General features: G+C 50.2%; 1 long non-coding RNA gene across 1 annotated transcript in view; it reads right to left on the minus strand.

The window, feature by feature from the left end:
* The window catches only part of LOC138685541 (uncharacterized), a 53476-nt gene that overhangs the window by 21260 nt on the left and 19523 nt on the right, over nucleotides 1–12693 (minus strand). Inside the window, exon 4 of the long non-coding RNA XR_011324848.1 lies at nucleotides 10894–11017. This is a non-coding gene — a long non-coding RNA (uncharacterized lncRNA). The remainder of the gene's footprint in view (nucleotides 1–10893; nucleotides 11018–12693) is intronic.

Consider the following 12693-nt stretch of genomic DNA (forward strand, 5'->3'; position numbering starts at 1 on the left):
GTCTCAGTATCTGGGCAATCTTCTCCTACTATAAATAATAGCAGCCTCTAATAGTATTATATATTATTTTTAAATAATAAATAGCCTTTATGGAAAAGTGCCCAGCTCTTCAGCAAGCAACACTGGCAGGTGCGTTGTTAGCCTATCTGCAGAGGATCCCACATTTCACCTAACATCTCTCCCTCACCCCAGAACAAGCCTGGAGGAATATCCTGTGTCATCCGACTTGCCTTCATGAAGTTTTCTCTCCTGCTTTGCATTGCACAGTCTGTTAAGGTAGGTTGACCATGCAAGACTGAAACTAGTCATAATATGTCACGTTGAGCAAAGAGGACATGCAAATTGGAAGGCGTAAGGAACCTCTGTGGCACCAGGACAGCTGAGGGCCCTTTGCAAGGCTGTTCTTCATTGTGACAGCAAGAGCCTGCAAACTACACAGGGAGTACAATGGTGGATATCTAAAATGCTATGTTTCTGAATTTCCCCATGAATCTTAAATCCTTGAGTTCTCCCGCTCCCTCTCTCTCACACACACACACACAAGGGTAGTTCTGATCATCTGAATGAGAGAAGAAACATTATGCATAGACAGCTAACATAATTTTCAGTGGAAAAAGTTGATATTATGATAGTAAGCTGCTGTTTTGGCCAATAAGAATTTGAGATTGACTAAGGACGTATTGCCTAAATGCTGCATACATACAGCTCTTCTCTACCTCTAGACACACACCTACTTTCTTTAGCTTAATAACTATGAGATGTCATTATATCCCCACACCGAACACCTCAAGTAAACTGCAGCATGTATGGCAATGAGGTTTTCAGGGCTTCAACCCCCTTTTCCACACTCTTTTTTGGGTTTCAGCTTGACTTGTGCTGCTTCTCCTTCACCACCCAAAACAGCCCACATAGCCCTGGCTGCATCAGAGCAGCTCAGGCACTGCAGCTAGGCCAAGGCAAAAGTTGCAACAGCTGGTTGTGGTCAGGACCTTCTATAAACTCTCAAGAAAAGGAGACAGTTTCCCTTGATTTCCTCTCCTGCTTCCCTAAACAACTCTGACCCCCTGTCTTGTGAAATAGGCTTATCTAATAAAGCTATCATGTTGTATATAATAATAAGAATAAACTCCAACCATTCTCATTTTGCAAGCTCTTAGTATTTCCTCAGCTGATTTCACACCAGACAGATCGGCCATCAACATCTGATGTTTACTGGATCAGAATAAACAAAGTTAGCTTTGCTTCTCTGGTTACTTCCTAAGAAAAAAGGCAAAGATTTTAGGGAAGGCGAAGAGAAAGAAAGTATGTGTGGGCAAGTGACAAGTGTAAATGGCTGTCGTGGTTTCAGCCCAGCTGGTAACAAAGCACCATGCAGCCGCTTGCTCGCTCCTTTCCCCCGGCCCTGGTGGGATGAGGAGGAGAAAATATAAAGAAAAGCTCATGGGTGGAGACAAGGACAGGGGGGGATCACTCCCCACTTAGGGTCACAGGCAAAAGACAGGCTCAGCTTGGGGAAAAAACCAAATCAATTTAATTTACTACAAATCAAATCAAAACAGGGATAATGGGAAGTAAAACCAAATCTCATAACACCTTCCCCCCACCCCTCCCTCCTTCCCGCCTCAGCCCCACTCCCGGTTCTCTCTCCCTGGGGAGCAGGGGACGGGGGCTGGGGTCGGCTCCTCACCCCTTGTCTCTGCCGCTCCTTCCTCCTCAGGGGGAGGAGGACTCCACGCTCGGCCCCTGCTCCGCCGTGGGGTCCCTCCTGCGGGACACAGTCCTTCACGAACTTCTCCAGCGTGGGTCCTTCCCACAGGCTGCAGATCTTCATGAACTGCTCCAGCGTAGGGCCTTCCCACGGGCTGCAGTCCTTCAGGCACAGCCTGCTCCAGCGCGGGCTTTCCCACAGAGTCCCAGCCATCTTGGGGGGCATCCATCCCCCTGCTCCAGCGTGGGCTCCTCTCTCCCCGGGCTGCAGGTGGGCATCTGCTCCCCCGCTCCCCTCCACGGGCTGGGGGGGACAGCCTGCCGCCTCCCCGCGGGCTGCGGGGGCATCCCCTCCTCCTTCCCTGACCTCGGGATCCGCAGAGGGGTTCCTCTCACATCCCGCTCCCCCGACTCCCTCACGGGGCGTTCGTTCCCCTTCTGGAATCTCTTCTCCCAGAGGCGCTCCCGCCGTCGCTGAGGGGCTCGGCCTGGGCCAGAGGCGGGTCCGGCTCCCAGCCGGGGCAGCTTCGAGCAGCTTCTCCCAGGAGCCGGCCCTGCAGCTCCTACCCCGCTACCAAAACCCCACCACACAACCCCAACACGGTGGAGTAAGGAGGAGGAATGCTCATTGTTTCATAAAATTCGCCATATATTGTGTGGCTTCATTACTCAAATCTTGTATGTGTTTGGTGATTTGATCAGCTGTTGACTTCACTTCGTACTGCTGCCAATTCATGACTTGGCTGATTTGGTTTGAGTTGTAACCCTAACTCAAGGACTGCATTTTGCTCATTTTCAGTCATTTTAGTTATAAAGAAAAAGAAAAAAAATGTAGTCTGCTTCAGAGGTATTTTTAATGATTTCTGTGTATGATGTGGTTAATTTCCAGTAAAGCCTAACAGGAAAACATAGCCTGGAGTCTTACTGCTGAGTCACGAGAAGAGCCACCCACTCACTGGGTACAGGCACAGACAACCATAATGGTCTCTTTCTCTATCTTTCACAAGCTGCTGGGACATTTACTGGCTGCAAGGTAAGTATCTTGAAGATTACTAGGAGTATAAAGAAGGGACTTGATGGACCACCAAGGCCAGTTTCCTGCAGCTACAGATAAGCATATTTTATAATCCTCCTTCATACACTTCCCGTGTAAACTTACTAACATGTAGCTTTCAAAAGTGACAGCATCCTCTCTCAGGGATTACGTGCCGTTAGCTATAAACGGTGGGGTAGGATGCTTGTTTTCCTGCCGGCGTTTTAGAAAATTTACATGAATAGATGACGCCTCAAGCTATTGCTCAAACCTCGGCATTTTTCTTCATCAGCCTCAAGGTCAGACAGAAGCTGAGAGCTATGTAGCTGCAGTTCCACTTTTGCCCTTGCTACCCATGAGAGCCCGTGCCTGATGGACAGAGACGGTCGACGGAGCGATCGTCTCCACGTGAGCACGGGCAGGGCTGCGTTTGACAGAGGGACCGAAAGAAGCGTGTGATTGTGCATATCGGACTGCGACACGTGAGTCCATGTGGTTTAGTGTGACATGCGGACTTGATCCGGGAAGGTGGTGAAAACGCTGAGGCATCCTCTCTGGATGTGGGCCATCCAGCACTTGTGTGGTTCAGACCTTGACTCGGAAGAAGAAGCCTTGCCGGCTCTTTTCTGTTTCCCAGGCACTGAAGCAGGCCAGAAAGGCTACGGGGAAATTATCTTTTTCCTCCTCATACTGAAGTCTTGTGTATTTTTCCCTGCCATGCTGCAGATGTTACCAATGTCAAAAAAGATTAGATGTTAATGAATAACAGTAGCTCCATCCCTAATGCGGTGCCCTTTTGCAAGGGCGCAGAGCAGCACAGAAGTGATATAAGATGGCAGTGCAAAGTGACAGGGAAAAGCTGGTGAAGAAAAGCTCTGTCTGGACAAGCTGCAATATACACCAAGGGAGCATTACTCTTGAGAGATTTTTTTTTTTTTGCTGGATTTCAGATGAAGATGCAGAAAATGCATTAAACACGACTGTCTTTCATTTGAATGTGTGTGTCTGTGCACACATAGCATGCCTGGAAGTAGAGAACATGCAAATAAGAAATCCTCCCATGACACACTGACAAGCAGGCAAGAAACCAAGATGCAGCCAGAGCAGCCCAGTGTGTGCTGTTGTGCTCTTTGCTAACCTGCTGCTTTTGAGCAAATTCAGGGGATTATAGGGGCTACATACCAAACCGACCACACGTGGCTCAGGGAACAGTGCACCGGGCAGAGGGCGAGCCATGGCCATGGTTACTTGTGGTTACTTAGCAGTGGAGAGAAAGAAGCCAGGGGAGAGTCCTCTGCCTGGGAGGTGTTGACAGGCGAAGGAAAAGATGAAGGAGCCAAGCAATGCAGAAAGAGCTGTCGATTACATACATGTGCATATAGAAAGAACAAGAGGAAAAAGAAAGAGATGAATATGGATATAAAATGTTGGGAAAATATCCGTTCAGGTTCACAAACTGAAAACTGATCTCATTTCACTTGCCCTCTTCTCATTTATTGACAGGGCTGTGCTTTGGCAGCAGTAGTGGCGTGGATCTAATACAATAATCACATAGCCATCTTGCCAGAAATACCACTAGCCACCATAGGGGAGCTGCAGCAGCGCGGAGCTTAACAAGGCTCACAACTCTTGCAAGTAAATTCCAAAAATGGATTTTTTTTTTCCCTTAAGGCAGCAGGGATACGGTCTGCTCCAGATTTCTGATCACACGACGCACCTGAAGGACAAAAGGATTTGAGCAAGAGAGCCTTAAACTGTATTAATGACAATTAATTTCCAGACCCCAGAAACAGTAGAAGGCAGAGTTTTAATTAAAAAGTTTGAAGATGACACAGGTGGAGAGAGAGATATTTACGACCTGGTTTCCATTTTCCAGAGGAACAGAGCATCTGCAGCACCTGCTAAAGCTAGTGGGATTCATGGGTGCCCAGCACCTGTGAAAACTAGGCCATATTTGTCTTGTCTGCTTTGCAGATGGAGAAGCAGCCATGGAAATATACTTTTTACTTGGAAATTTATTTATTGTATTTTTTGTGGGAGCTGTCAGTTGCCTGATGTATTATTTCTCTCTCTGCCAATAATCCCACAAGATCCAGGACAGAGGGGCATGGGAAGGGTTTACTCTGTGTCCTTTAGGGTTGCCAGGGACTTCTCCTGCCCTCTTGTAAGCTGTTACGAGAGGTTGTACCGTGCAGCCCTTCTGCCTGCAGGAGGCAGGGTTTAGCTTGGCAGGACCCTCCTTTCACCCCTGCTTTGCTCCCACCCCACAGGGACGTGGGTTTTGCTGTAAATATGCCTTGGTAGCTCCTCGGTATCCTCGTAACTCCCCGTTGCTCATCCTGGTCTTGCAGAACCACGTAATCTCCTTAAGCTGGGAGCAGCAGCATGGCTCTCCCCCCCCGGCGGCAGCAGAAGTCCACAGGCAGCGTTACCCTGGGACGCACCGAACCCCACTCCCCCAAAAACGCTGGGAAAGCCGCTGGAGCCCTACAAAAGCTAGGCAGGAGGTGGGAGCAGGCCGGTATCTCAGTGGCTTAAATATGTTGGTGGGGAAGGGCAAAGGCAGGTGAGGGTCTAACCCACCTGGGACATCGCTCTACTCCAACTTTGAGTACAGCCACCGCATTGCCAAAGCTCGTTACCAGTTTGAGGAGCTTTGATTTTTAGGGGTCAGAGCTCGGTGGGGTTGAGCTTCCAAAGGTGCCAAGTGCACCCTGCTCCACAGACCCTGCTCACCCCCAGGCTCTTCCCTCTGGAACTGCGGTGGTGGAGGAGGAGGGCTTACACAGGCAAACCCCGGGATGTGTTTTTACGCTGCGGGAGTCTGCAAGTTTTCAGGTTGGCCCCCCGGGTGCCCTGGCCTGGACATGAGCTTTGGAGCGGGGAGTCCCAGGTTGTACAGGGTGCTCTGAGTCCCTGCTGCTGCTCCGGCAATGCCCCTGGCTTGACGCCTAGCATCCACCACGTTTCAGGGAGGATGGTAAGTTCCCACTGACTTCAATTTTCTGAAATTCCTGGTTATTTATGAAAAAAGCTTTTCTGTGGAGCTCAAGTGATTCGCCAGTGGCTGTGACCTGTCTCTATGCCTACGAAGAAGCAGCCAGTGGCAAACACAGATGCTGAAAACCTGCTGGCATGAAGCGGTTCCCTAAATGAATATATTTGCTTGGGTAGCACAAGGGCTTTTTCTTATGGTCTATTTAATATACTTTACTGCTGACAAAGGTATTAAAAAAAAAAAAGGAAATTAATCTTATGATTTACTCTATCTCCAAAAGACTAAAAGACTGGTTACTGCTGGTCTCCCTATTAGGAGAGGGGACACAATATTTACAGAGTGCAGTGCTGATCAACAGGCTACTCCTGACCATAAAATGAGCGTCACATTTTTCTTTTGGGCCCTGGCATGTGATAAATGTGGCTCAGACCCCTGCTAGAGCAGCTGCAAAAAGCACCCTGGACCTGACAGACCCTGGGCAGGAGCTGCCAGCCCAGCTCCCCTCTTCCCCACGCGCCCAGCCGCCCGCCAGCAGGATTTATGGCTTTGGGATTTCGTCCCCCCGGCCCCGTGACACTACCTATGACAAACTAGAGCGGCGCTGCGATTCTCACCGGGGAAAAAGCATCTGTGCCGCTTTTTCTGCTGCCTCACCTCTTCTTAAAGTGGGACAGAAATTAACAGGGGCACGGGAACACAAGAAACGGGCAGACGCATGACCCTGATGCTTCCATTTATCTCACTGCACCAGGCTGGCCCCTTTGCCCTGCACCGTGGCTCCCAGCCAGGATGGCTGTGGCCCTCGTTATATTTCAGAGCACTCGGAAGTTTAATGAACACTGGTCGGTGGCTTGGTGGTCCTCATCCCCTCCCTGCCATTTGGGTTCACACTTCATTAACTGAGAAATGTTTTGCCTTGGGGGATCATACTTCTTCCTCATTTGACCCCGGCTCTCAGCTCATTTCCAGTCTACTTCTTGCCTGGCCCTGGGAGAAAACAAAGTGATTATGGCCTGGATCAGCGGCCAGGGCAGGAAACCGGTATCGGAGATGAGATGCCCTGAGGTTTGGCGAGTAATGACTGCAACTTTCGAAATGAAAGGAGTCCCACCGTACCGGAGGGAGCTGGTATCCGTCAGAGCAGCAGCCTCCGAGTGTCGGTGCAGCTACCCTCGCCCGACCCTGCCGGTTCCACCTCCTTGCTCTCCCCGTGCTTTTAACACTCCTGCGAGGCTGCACCTCCCTCGGCAGGAACAGCAGCATCCGTCACTTCACTCCCCTGCTTTCGGCGGAGCAGGCGGCCAGCTCTCTTCGCCAGGAAGGGCCTCGCTACTTTTCCTGCCTCCCACTAAAGATCCATCAGGATGCATTAGTACACCTCACCCGTCAGTCGTTTCTTCAGCCCTGGAGGGGTCCAAAGCATTGTTCGGGTTTTTGTTGGACAGGGTAAGTGCTCAGCTACACTTTCTGCCTTGCCCTTTCCTCAGCGTCTTGCCAGCAAGACTGACGGAGGAGACGCCAGCGTGATGGTGGTGAGGAACGTGGGGGAGAACGTCCTCTGTGGTTCACACGTGGTGTGGGCTCTCAGAGCTCAAGCACCAGGTCTCGGCTTCCTCGCCACCTCCCTGCACATGGTGGGGACTCAGCCTCTCCGCAGGCACCAGCAAAGAGGTCGCGGTGGACTCGGGGAAACCACCGGGGCCAGATCCAGGCCCAAATGCTTCCCAGCTGCTGCGTACCCAAACTGACTCCAGCAAGACCCAGGCACAGGGCGATGGTGCTGCTGCTTCCCCACAGCCTGTCCCCACACGTGGCTGCGCTCCCCGTCTCCTCGCCGGTTGAGGCGGCAGATTTATTTCTGACATTTTTGCAGTGGCTGCTGCTTCACGCCTCAGTTTCCCCACTTAGAAATACAGAGGATTTTTTTGTTTTCTCTGGGACGTTTTGCCTCTGTGCTGCACGGCTCTTGGGGACGGGAACCATCTGCTGGCACATCTCTCCAGGGCCACACACAGTGGTGCCCCGCAGGACCCGGCTGCTAATATTAAACAGGGCTTTGGAGCTGGTTCAGACTATAAATTCACAGTAACACCAGGGCAAGACCGTGTGCGGTGGACAGAGCTGGGGTGGCCCCGGGTGTTTGCCCTTGCCCTCCTGGCCGTGGGACTCCTTGGGCGTGCAAGTGGGTGGCTCTGGCAGCCCCCCAGGACTGCCTGAAACACAGCAGCATCCCCTGGCTCTCCCTCCACGGCAGGGGGGGACGGGCTGGGGGGTCCCCCACGGTCAGGCTGCTTTGCTTTCACCCCCTTGTTCCTTGCTGTAACCGCTCTGCCACAAGGAGCTGGACCTGCTCGAAAGAAAGACACTGCCTTTTCTAACGCTGGAAGACAAAGCCCTTGTTTGCAATATACCTCAACAGGGAGGAATTCATCATTTTCAATTTCTTTGCATTTGCACATCAGGGAGCTTGTTTCTTTTTTTCCCCCTCAAACGCATCGTGGGTGGTTTTTCTGCAACAAGTCGGGGAGGAAAAAAAAGGCCTTTATTTATTTACTTCCCTATGGAAAGATGTCAGCTGGTATTAGTTAACAATGCAATTTTGCAGCAGGGAGATAATATTCTGAGGGGAGATTCTCTCTCCGTGGCCTGAGCTGGGGCATCTGTGCATGGAGGGAGTTTACCCTCTCTAGAGCTGCTGAATAGAGAAGCAGCAAGGAGAAGCCGTGACTCCTCACAGCCTTTTCATGTACTGTACAGAGATAAGTATTTTTGCCTGCAGTTCTAACATGTGGCTGCACAGAAAAGACGAAGCCACCCACTGCGTACAAGGTCTGCTCAGTACCGCTGCTCTTTTAAACCTGATTTTTTGTTGTTGTTGTTTAAGCTCACTCAGACTACTGGAGCACCATCAGGGGCTTGAAGAACAACATTCAGATTTGGACTTTCCCAAAGTATAAGGGAATTTAAAGTTTTAAAGCAGCAATATTTGCATTTAAACCCTGCTGGGTCCAGGCTGAGAAGGCTGAGATCTCTTTTGCTGTGGTCTGTAGAGCCCTCCGACAGGCTGCTGGGAGCCCCCCAGTGCTGCAGAAGGAAGAGGTGACCACAGCCGGGTGCTTTTCCCCACTCATTGCAATGCGGTAATGATCAAATAGCAGGGTGGGATACATCCTTATAAATCCATGCAGTCTAATCCCAAGTCCAGCAAGGCACATTCCTGTGTTTCTTTGAACTTGATTTTGTTTCTGCTGTACCCCGACAGGAGCATTACCCATTCAGAGGAGGTCAAACAATCTTTTCAAGTCTCAGCCCACAGAGGATTAAATACTTGGCAACTCTGGGAAACAGTAGGAGCTGGGCATGCTCATGCTCATGGACAGGATCCCAACCCTGTCCTCCCCCCTGGCTTCAGCAGGTGCTTTAGCCTGGTTTAGGCTCTCAGCCAGCTACAAAGACCCTGAATTCCTGTCCTGGAGCCAAAACATATTGCCCCATCCACCCAGGCTGCCTCCCTGAAACCGGGGTCTCTTTTTCTGTGGGTCCATTGGAGATAAGTACTCATCAGTAGACAGCTTCACAGGGAGAAAGCAAACAAAGAAACAAAACCAAGCCCCAAACCACATTTTGGACTACAACCACAAAAAGACTAAGGGTAGTAGCTCTGAACGTAACATCTTTGTACCTCCAGAAATGCACAGCCTGAACCCAAAACAGAGAGCACAAAGCGGAGCACAAAGCGGAGCACAAAGCTCCAGCAGCTGCATCGAAATGCCCCACAGTTTGCTGCTTGCAGCTTTCGTCTTACAGGTCAGGCCCTCTGAAATGGTGAAGGAAGCTCATCTCAATTCAGTCCTGCCCCAGGAAAGGGACTCTAACAGAAGCATTAAACAGAAAAGAGAAGTGGCACCACCCGCACATGCTCCTCTCTTTTGGAGGCAGCTCTGCTGTGTACATTTGCACTGCAGGTCCTGCAGACCTACCCATGAACCACAGGGCTCACACCAGAGCTCGGCTCGTGGCAGCTCAGGACTGTACTGGTTTGGGTACATCCATCTGCAAACAACTACCTGCTTATAAAGCCTCCCAGCTGAGATGTAAAAGCCTATGTAAGGTAACCCAGGAGTAAGGCAGCCACTGAGCACTGATGTTAAAGACCAAAGGTTTTCCTTCAGACACCACGTCTTTTTTGTTGTGGGTCCAAACCTCATTTCAACTTTCCAAGAGTAGTATCTGCTATTTAATATTGCCTTAACCCGCTCCCCTCTCAGGCCCTGCTCTTTCTCATCTTTGCAGAAGCAATTATTAAACTTTTGTTTAGTCTTGGGAAAAGCTGAAACGTTGTGGATTTATTCACCGAGGCAGCACGCGTGCTGTGCACCCTGGCTTTCGATGAATTACAGTTGTGACACAGGCTGCCGCCTGCCTTTGGAGAGCTTCCAGAGGTGCCTGGCATCCTTTGGGTGCAGTTCAAATGTGCCCTGGAAAGCAGATACCAAGCAAAAGGAACCCAGTCAGGCTCTGCCTCTTCTCTCCAGACTCATTGTACAGTCACTAAACCATATTACAATTTAACCCCTCTAACAGCAGGAAAAGTTACATTTAATAAAGAATTTGAGAGCAGAGCTCGTTTAGCTGCAATGAGAACCTGCTTTAGCACAGGCACAATGCTACAGATGCAAGGGAGTGTTGTTTTAAAAAATAAACACCTGTAGCACAGAAGTGCTTATGCATTAGGTGACTGGGCACCGAAGGGACAGGTGAAGAGGTGCATCCCCTTCCCTTGGCTACGAGTTCAGGCAGAAGAGCGCAAGCCTGGAGCACAAATTAAGGTACTTGTGACCCAGCTATTGAAGGCAGGTGTTTTATACAAGTTTTCTTGCTGTTGGCCTATGGAAATATGGCTGCTAGGATAGAAGTGGTCAACTTTCTCTATTACTTTTTGCTTCTTTCCCTGATGGGCAGTTAAGGCTACAGAAAGCGAACATTTCTTTTGAAATGTAGTAGTTGTTTGTACTACTTCTCTATTTATCCTTCAGAGCAATGGATAATCCCCACTTTTATCTTTGTCAGTTTTGCAAGCTGTAGAAATACATAATCCACCAGCCCTCAGAAAACCCTGCCCAGGGCTTGGTTTACAGATCTCTGCAAGAGAAACAATCACATACCTGTAATGAGCATAGGCTGGGAAAGCATGTTCCTCTGGTGTTCTTCATCAGCTACTGGTATGGCCTACTTCTTGCTAGGATCAGGCTGAAGGCTTATTTTAAACTGAGAAGGCTCTAAAGAGAAATAAAAACTCTGGATTATTTTTTTTTTTTTTTTAGTAAGACTATAAAGAGAAATAAAGGACCTGAAAAATCATAGCCTAAGAAAAGCTTTCCCCAGCTGGGCTCTCACTCCCTCTTTAAGAAAGCTTTGGTTAATGGAACTAGCTGCCTCAGGTGCCTAAAGGTTGCTTTCGGGCGCTCCTGCTTGCCTGAGCACTACGTGGGGTGGGAGCTGTGTGAGAAGGGACATGACTGTGAAATGTTCTGTGGGGGTTTTTTTTGCCTTTGAAAACATAATTCTGTTGGCTCTGATCTTGTGTCAGCTTCCATTTAATTCCTCTCATGTGAAAGCAAACCACAGAACAACTGATGCAAAGTTGCCACACAGGGTTATCTTCACGTGCTTGTGTCCTGGCCCGCTACAGGCAGCGCGCAGCGTTCGCAGATGTTGTCCTGTGATGGGTTTGTGGTCCTCTGTGGTTTCTTTTTTCTCTGGCTGCCTGAAGGGAAGGAGCATGTTTCTCTTCCTTCTTGGCTGTAACAGAAGCGGAGGCAAGCGTGACTCCTCTGCCTGGCGTTGTTCTCCCCCGCAGCCTCCTGTGATCAGCTCTCTGCCTGCCTCGCAAACGGCAGATGTGAGGGGAGCTACTGCCAGGCTGCGCAAGACGTGCTGCAGGCACGAGGGACACAGGCTGAGTACCGCTCCAGCAGGCGATTTCTGTGACCTGTGACAGCCATCAGCGATTAGGGAGGTAGGGCGTGCAGGCAAGCTTTAAACAAAGATCCGGCATCAAGGTGATGCAGAGCGGTATCTGCAGCTCTGCCAGCTGAGATGAAATTACAAGCTTCATCAGCTCCCAGGCTTCAGGGCTTCAAGCCGACCACAAGCCGGAGGCAGGAAAAGATGTCCCCTTGAAGGAGCTGCATCTTCCTTCAAAGCAGCCGGAGCTGCGGGTCCTGCCGGCAGGATGCTGCCCCGCTGATCTCCTCAGGACAGAAGTTGTTGGGCTTTGATGAGCTGGGAAGCAAAACCGTCCCTGCCTCCTGCTATATAGCAGGGGTTGGCATCAGGGGAAGATGAGTCCCCGGGAAGCCTGTGATGTCCCCACACCGCTCTCTGTGGCAGACTGGGTGCTGTGGGAAGGTGTCTGCTGAGCCAGTGCCTGAACCTCATCTCCCATCTCCTCTCCCCCTCTGGCACGCCAGGGTACAAACAGGGCTCAGCCGTGCCACTGCTTTTGGGTAAAGAGTTGTCTCGGTCACTTTTGGCATCTTTTCACAACACTACGTCTCTTCATCAGCCCATGTTCACACCTCTCAGTGCAAAGTGTTTCACAGCCTTAGAAACCCAACTATCTTCACGTTCACTGCAAATGCATGGAAAGTCACCAGAAATCACAAACACACAGAGGGAGGAGAAGCAGTAGCCTTTACCTGTACCAGCCTTCGGCCAGCTCGCTCTACAGAAACTGGTGTATGTAGCGCCACCATATTGCAGCGCACACTGACTATACTGGGATACTACACGTGCACACGTCCGCTCCAGTTATTTCCCTGCTTGGAGTCCGACTTTATGTATAAAGGCTAGAGAGGCACCGAATGATAAGTAGCACTTTACATTTGTATAATTAAATCAACTTCCCCAGAAAGTTGCCTGACGAAATGCCTTCTAAGGAAAGAGGAAATGA

The sequence above is a fragment of the Haliaeetus albicilla genome, chromosome 5, assembly GCF_947461875.1.
Source record: "Haliaeetus albicilla chromosome 5, bHalAlb1.1, whole genome shotgun sequence".
In the NCBI taxonomy this organism is placed as follows: Eukaryota; Metazoa; Chordata; class Aves; order Accipitriformes; family Accipitridae; genus Haliaeetus; species Haliaeetus albicilla.